Source organism: Balaenoptera ricei, chromosome 13 (assembly GCF_028023285.1).
Source record: "Balaenoptera ricei isolate mBalRic1 chromosome 13, mBalRic1.hap2, whole genome shotgun sequence".
Classification (NCBI taxonomy): Eukaryota; Metazoa; Chordata; class Mammalia; order Artiodactyla; family Balaenopteridae; genus Balaenoptera; species Balaenoptera ricei.
In genome coordinates, this window is record NC_082651.1 from 42,628,483 (window position 1) to 42,635,602 (window position 7,120).

Genomic DNA, 7,120 nt, shown 5'->3' on the forward strand with positions numbered 1-7,120 from the left:
TCCGCGGCATATGGGATCTTCCCAGACCAGGGCTTGAACCCGTGTCCCCTGCATTGGCAGGCAGATTCTCAACCACTGCGCCACCAGGGAAGCCCAAACCATACCTTTTAAAGTCTTTTTATCATTTACGGACAGCTATTGTTGTACTCCAATGCTTTTGAAAAAAAATGCTTCATCTTCAAGAATATTCATAGAAAGAACCTTTTGACAAGTACAGGTTTCTGATATCTTTCAAATCATACCACTAATCTGGGTAAGAAATTAAAGAGTTCTAATGGAAAACCAAATGGCTTCATAAACTGTTAACAGATGATCAAGATCAACAAGGATTAGCTACTTAGGACTGAGTGAACTGATGAATACGGTTATAATTTTTATGGCTTTTTGTCTGAAATATTTTTGGCTTTTAATCTTTGTTTTCCAGTTTTAAGGAAATCTTTCCTCTTAAGCTAATAATGACTTATAGCAACTTGGTAAGTTGTACGTTTTTAAGCAGAATTGAAATATTTATCCTTTCTCTCAACTTAATTACTCCAGAATTTGGAAAGTCTTAGTGAATATTCTTATTTTTAGGCAATATAGTTATTTGTATAAGTTGAATAAGAATCTGTTCTCCTTATAACAGGACATAATTGGAAACATTGGTTATATTACCATGGTTTTGACTGGAATGTTGTATCACAGAATATGATAGAATCAGATATGACCAAATAACTTTAAAGAACTAAGGTGAACTTTATGGAGCTATAAAGCCCCTTGGAAAACAACCTGGTACCCTGCTTTCAGTGTTCTCAGCAGCCTTACCAGGTAAATAAAGAAGTCCACCTGCTGGCTGGTGCAGGAATCTCAAGATATTTTGGGGACCTTGAGAAGAGAGGAATTCACCCAAATCTATAGATACCACAGGCAGAATCTGATAGCAAGCCCTTGATGTGGCTTGCCCACCCTTGACAAGCCTTTTAAAAGTTTAACCTGAGATTCCTTATGAAAACTTCCAGCAAAGCCAATTTAAAGAGCCTATATAATCAATTACACTTATGTAAATAATTAAGATGTTTATTGAAGCCAGGCTTATTTTGCAAACAAATTAGTCTTAATTTGGCTATATTTGGTGGAAATGAGGATAATTTTAGAGAGAAAAATTACTTGTGGATATTAAATTCTAGTGCTGTTCGTGCCTTTGGGGTTTTATATTTACTACCTAAGACTCACTTCCTGAAGGGCTCCTCATTACTATGTTATATTATTGTAAAGTTTAATTAAATTTTTAAAGGACATTCTAAGTTTCTTTCTGAAGCTTATCCCAGTAGTCTGTCTTTGGGCAAAGATCAGGTGCCCCATGACCTGCAACCAGGCAGATTATGCATACTGGGAAAGACATTATTTAAAGAGCCATCTCCAACCTAGATAGAAAGACCCTTACCAGGTACACTTGACTAGCTCATACACAGTAAAACTAAAGGAAATTGACTTTTGGATTCTTATTTCCCACTTTAGAAGGGCCCTGCACTGGGCTGGTCTATAGAGAAGACTGCTGACCTCAACTCACTTTAAAACAGTACTCAAATAGAAGAGAAACTACACCCACACTAGGACAAGAAGACAATGACATCAGAAGTAGACAGCTACGGGTTCGGGGAGGTGTTCGGGTACGGCATATGGTATGGGTTAGGGTTAGGGTTAGGGTTAGTGTTAGGGTTAGGGCTCGGTTTAGGGTACGGGTTAGGATTAGGGTACGTGTTAGGGTTAGGGTAGGGGTTAGGGTTAGGGTACGCGTTAGGGTTAGGGTAGTTATAAAAAAAAAAAATAAAGAAGCATATTTGTACTTCTAATAAAAAAAAAAAAACACTATCTTGATAATTAAAAAAAAAAAAAAAAAAAAAAAAAGAAGTAGACAGCTATCTTGAGATGCTGGACCTGACTTATATGATTATTTATAGTGTTTTATTGATTTCGTGGACTTTTGCATATATCAATTTTTTTCTATCATGGGCACAAAGCCTAAGTAGGGTTTAAAATTAATTCAATTGTTGGCTTTACAGTCAATAATCTGCGACTGATTCTTCTGGGTGTACCTTGGTGGATTTCTTCTCTCCAAGACTCTAACTGGATGGCCCTTAGAAATTTTATTTTAGAAGAAAGATATGCTAGGACTGTGCCAGCTACCACTGATATCACTAAGTGGGACCCTCTTATTCAGCCAATTAATGACATTTGTTCAGAACCTGACTATAAATACTCCTTTTCACTAGATATTAAATATGTTACTTAGGGCTTCCCTGATGGCACAGTGGCTGGGGGTCCGCCTGCCAATGCAGAGGACACGAGTTTGAGCTCTGGTCCGGGAAGATTCCACATGCCGCGGAGCAGCTAAGCCCGTGAGCCACAACTACTGAGCCCACTTGCCACAACTACTGAGGCCCGTGCGCCTGGAGCCTGTGCTCCGCAGCGGGAGAGGCCACTGCAATGAGAAGCCCGTGCACCACAATGAGGCGTGGCCCCTGCTCCCCGCAACTAGAGAAAAGCCCGTGCGCAGCAACGAAGACCCAATGCAGCCAAAAATATAATAAAAATAAAATTAATTGATTAAAAAAAGAGGTAATGGTTATAAATTTATATATATATATATATATATATATATATATATATATATATATATATATATATGTTACTTAGCTCCTACTAGGATCCACTGGATTTATCGAACAATTTTATGGCCTTGGCTCTCCCCAGGTTGGTTAGGAAGATGCACAATTGGTTTTACTCATGCGCAAGGTCACCTAGAGGTAGCCTTTGAAACTGTCCCTGCCAATTTGCCTTTAATGTGAACACACTGGGATCAATCAGTCTTCCACTGGTATGATCGTTTGGCCACAATATTTATCCCTTCACTTGGAATAGAAGATGTCATTACTCACAGAGACTTTAACAAAATTCACCCAGCAAGCCTTAAATGATAGTAACCAAGCCATTAGCTTGCTCAATTTAGAAGTTCCCACGATGAGAAAAGAGGTCCTATAAAATCACATGGCCCTAGATATTTTAACTGCTTCCCAAGAGTCTTCTAATATAACCCATATTGTGACACATATGAAAACGCAAATTTCCACTCTAAATGATCTTCTTCCCAGTTTAGGAGAAATACTAGGAAAAAGGTTTGGTTCAGGGGGGTCCTGCTTTAAATCTTTACTAATGGCATTCTTACTCCTGTTGGTAATTTTGACTACAGTTTGTGTAACTTATAAGTGATGGCATTTCGTGCTATGTATCACCAACTTCTACTAAAATAATATCTAAACTGCTTGAAACTATTGATTACATCTATAGTTCTCTATAAAATAATGAACATGCACAATGCACATGCAATGTAAAATTGACATAAGTCCTACTGGGCAACTTGGAATTCACTGTCAGTCCTTGACAGACATTACACCAGTACAATCTCCCTAAAAGGAAAGAAAGAACCAGGCTTTTAGAACTGGGAATGGAAGGACATGACAGACCCAGGGCAGGTAAGCAACCACAGGTGGCATCAAGGGACCAAATATTTGATCATCTAATGCTTTCTATCAAAACATTAATGATCAAAAGAGGGAATTGATGAAATAAAACTATTTTTAAGGCAGGACAAAAAAATTTTAAACATAAAACTTCCTCTCTGCTCATTTGGACCAATGCTCCTTTTTAGTGTGCACTGTGCTTCTACAATTATACATAAACCAGATCTGCTTAAAAGACACAGGAATGCCTGCTTGATGGTAAAGAGCAATTCTTCCTGGCACCAGAAAGGTAATTCCTTAGGATATAACATGAGGGATCAGACATAACATGAGGGATGAGGCAGCATTGAACATGGGGGTGTTTTATTTCTTTTCCTTCTCAACTAAACAGGGTTTTCACTTCCAGCCCAAGTGTATTTTATTTTATTTTATTTTATTTTATTTATTGCTATTATTTTTTGGCTGCAGCACACAGCTTGCAGGATCTTAGTTGCCCGACCAGGGATTGGACACAGCCTGGGCAGTGAAAGTGCCGAGTCCTAACCACTGGACCGCCAGGGAATCCCCACATTCCTTTCTTAATCCTTAATCAAGATGACTCACTACTTGCCTTGTACATGCAGATCTGGACTATGTAAACTGTCAATACATCATTTGATATATAACTCTTTGTCTTCAAAATGTATATAACTGTGCATTTTCTCTCTCTTCTTTTTTTTTTTTTCAAAGTACAGACATCCCAGCAACAGCACATGGTAAGCTGTTGCTGAGGGCATAGGTCTTTTTTTTTTTTTTTTTTTTTTTTTAATTTATTTATTTATTTTTGGCTGTGTTGGGTCTTCGTTTCTGTGCGAGGGCTTTCTCTAGTTGCGGCAAGTGGGGGCCACTCTTCATCGTGGTGCACGGGCCTCTCACTGTCGCGGCCTCTCTTGTTGCGGAGCCCAGGCTCCAGACGCGCAGGCTCAGCAATTGTGGCTCACGGGCCTAGTCGCTCCGCGGCATGTGGGATCTTCCCAGGCCAGGGCTCGAACCCGTGTTCCCTGCATTGGCAGGCAGATTCTCAACCAATGCGCCACCAGAGAAGCCCCGGGCATTGGTCTTTATTGGAGGAGGGGTACAGGCAGGGCATGAGGAAGTTTCCCCCATTCTAAGAGGATGGGAACAGTCCTGGCTGCCCCACAGTGGGTTGTGGGGGGGTCTCTGGCCAGGCCACAGTCCACATGGGAAGACACCAATCAGTCACAAAGTCATGGGAATGCCACACAAGCCTGGCTGTAGGCCCAGGCACCATACAGGTGCCCGGGGCAGGTCCCCTGCACATTCATTGTTAAACTATACAGGATGAGGCTGTACATGAGTTAATTACAAAAGAGTCATATTTACAAAAATCTGTACACACATTTGAAAAACTCACAAAATTGTCATCTATGTATCTCAAGTTGCTAAATGAAAATAATTAAAAATGGAATAAAATTACACATTTCTTTTCTCAGTTCTTTTCAAAAGGATTAATATTTTTAAAGCACATATGCTACTTTCCTTAGCAAATTCCACGAAGAGACTGAGCAGCCCAGCCCTCCTTGAGCCCCAGAGGACTTGAGCTATGAATGGGCCTGGCCAGGGGACACTGCCCAGAGTCGGGGAAGGGGAGCCAAGCCCACAGTGCAGAGCAGAATGCTGAAACACAAAAAAGGAGGACGATGTCTCTGGCTGCAACTCTGGCATTAAATGGAAGAAGCAAACAGGATGGAAACATGCAGCCCTGCCAGCCAGGTTGGGGCAGAGTAGGGGAACAGGCGGCCTTGAAGCCTGGCTGCAAGAGAGGTGGGAACCAGGCCTGGGCACGTACCTTGATGGGAGAAAGTTGTGTTTCAACCAGCTGGGTGTGCCTACTGGGCCTGGCAGGGAGCGTATGCATGAAAGAAACAGGGAAGGGCAGGTGGGCCGCCTTGGCCACCGCCAGCTCATCCAGTAACTAAAGTGGATGTAGTACAAAAGTTGCAACCAAGTACTATGGACATGCTACCTGCTTGCCTTAAGGGTCATGTGGCAATGTTGGGCCAAAGGCAGGACCTTGTCCTTGTCCTGGGTGCCTGGGTCCTCAGCCACAGAAAGAGCCCCAAGTTTTCCCAAAGTGTGTGGGTCAGGGGAGACAGACCACTCTCCCCTTACATGTTAGCCGAGAGCTCCTGGGTCCAGGTATCAAGGCTCAGAGTTTGTGCTTCTCTTTGCAATCTGTGTCCCCTGTAGGCACCAGCAGGCTGAGAATGGACAGAGGAATATCTGGGCCTCTCACCCCATGACAGAGCACCCAGCCTGAGCTCCAACTCAAAATATCACAACAGCCCTTCCACACTGACAAGGTGTCCAAGAAAACCCACAGGGTGGCCTGCCGAATAGGATGCGATGCACAGTTCCATGGGGCAGAGGGGCATGGGTGGTGCTGATCCTAGGGGAGCTCCGTGGTCCTCAGGTGTGCACCAGTCCTGGGAGGGCCATAAATGATCACCGAGGCAATGTGGTTGTTCTGCATGACCTCAAAGATCACCCGCTGAAGACCAAAGCAGAATGTGGAGCCAAAGGGGTTGGTGTTGTCTGGGGAGGAGGACCTGTGCAGGGCAACAGGCTTCTCCACAGGATGGCCCAGAAGCTCTTGGATGTTGCCCCCCCCTTGCTGTAGGTCATGCATGTTTCTGTCTGACCATCTGTGTTTTCTCTCTTTACAGTTAGTGGGATCTTGAACTCACAGTGGTGATAAATGTTAAAATTATAATGTCCAGGGTAATTGGCGTGTGGGACAAAGTTCTTCACTTTGAGTATATTCGCGTCAAAGAGGATGTCCACTCCAAGAGTGAAGTAGTTAAAAAAGTAGTCATTGCACTTGGATGGAACTTGCTTATCAGGAGAAGGAGAATGAATCTTCATTTTGTCTTCTGACTTGTAGAAGACCTTGTGTGGAGAGCTAAGCATGCTAAGAACATCTTGGCAGGAATTGCCAAAATACACTAAGAATTCAAATACCCACATCTTGGCATCTGCTAATACGCTGGGTCCGCAACCTGTGGCAAGTAGGCGAAATCATAAACCTGAGGGTCCAGTTCCATCTCAAAGAACATCTATACTCTCAGCACACACATTGCCCAGGAAACAGCTCAGGGGCATCATGGGAACCTTGGTATCCTGTAGGCTGTTTCCACTGTAGATGTACATTCGTTTCACAATTGCTTCTTGGGTTGTCTGGAGAGAAGCCAGACCATGGGCAAAACTGGGTTCGTACTTGGGAGCCTCGGTCCATGAATCTAGCTGAAAAGAGAAAGACAGTCTTCTGAAGTTGAGGTGGAAGAGCTGCTCAGTGGAGTTGTACACTCCAGGATGGGTTGCACCGAAAAACTGGTCAATCTGCTCAGTGGTGGGAGCTATGGCTTGAGAATTGAAATGCACACCACAATATTTTAACTTTACTTTAGTCAAGTCATATATTTCAATCACCTTAAGTCTCTGATAGTTTGATCCCATCCTGAGCCAGGTTAGAGGTGAGGTGATGGCTTAGAGGAGACCAGTGCAAATTCCCATTGCTCGTTTCCCAGAGGACGCTGAGGCACCATCTCCACACCCAGCAT

General features: G+C 43.0%; 1 pseudogene; it reads right to left on the bottom strand.

The window, feature by feature from the left end:
* Positions 1-5,949: 5,949 nt before the first annotated feature.
* LOC132377083 (phagosome assembly factor 1-like) lies at positions 5,950-7,120 on the bottom strand (annotated as a pseudogene).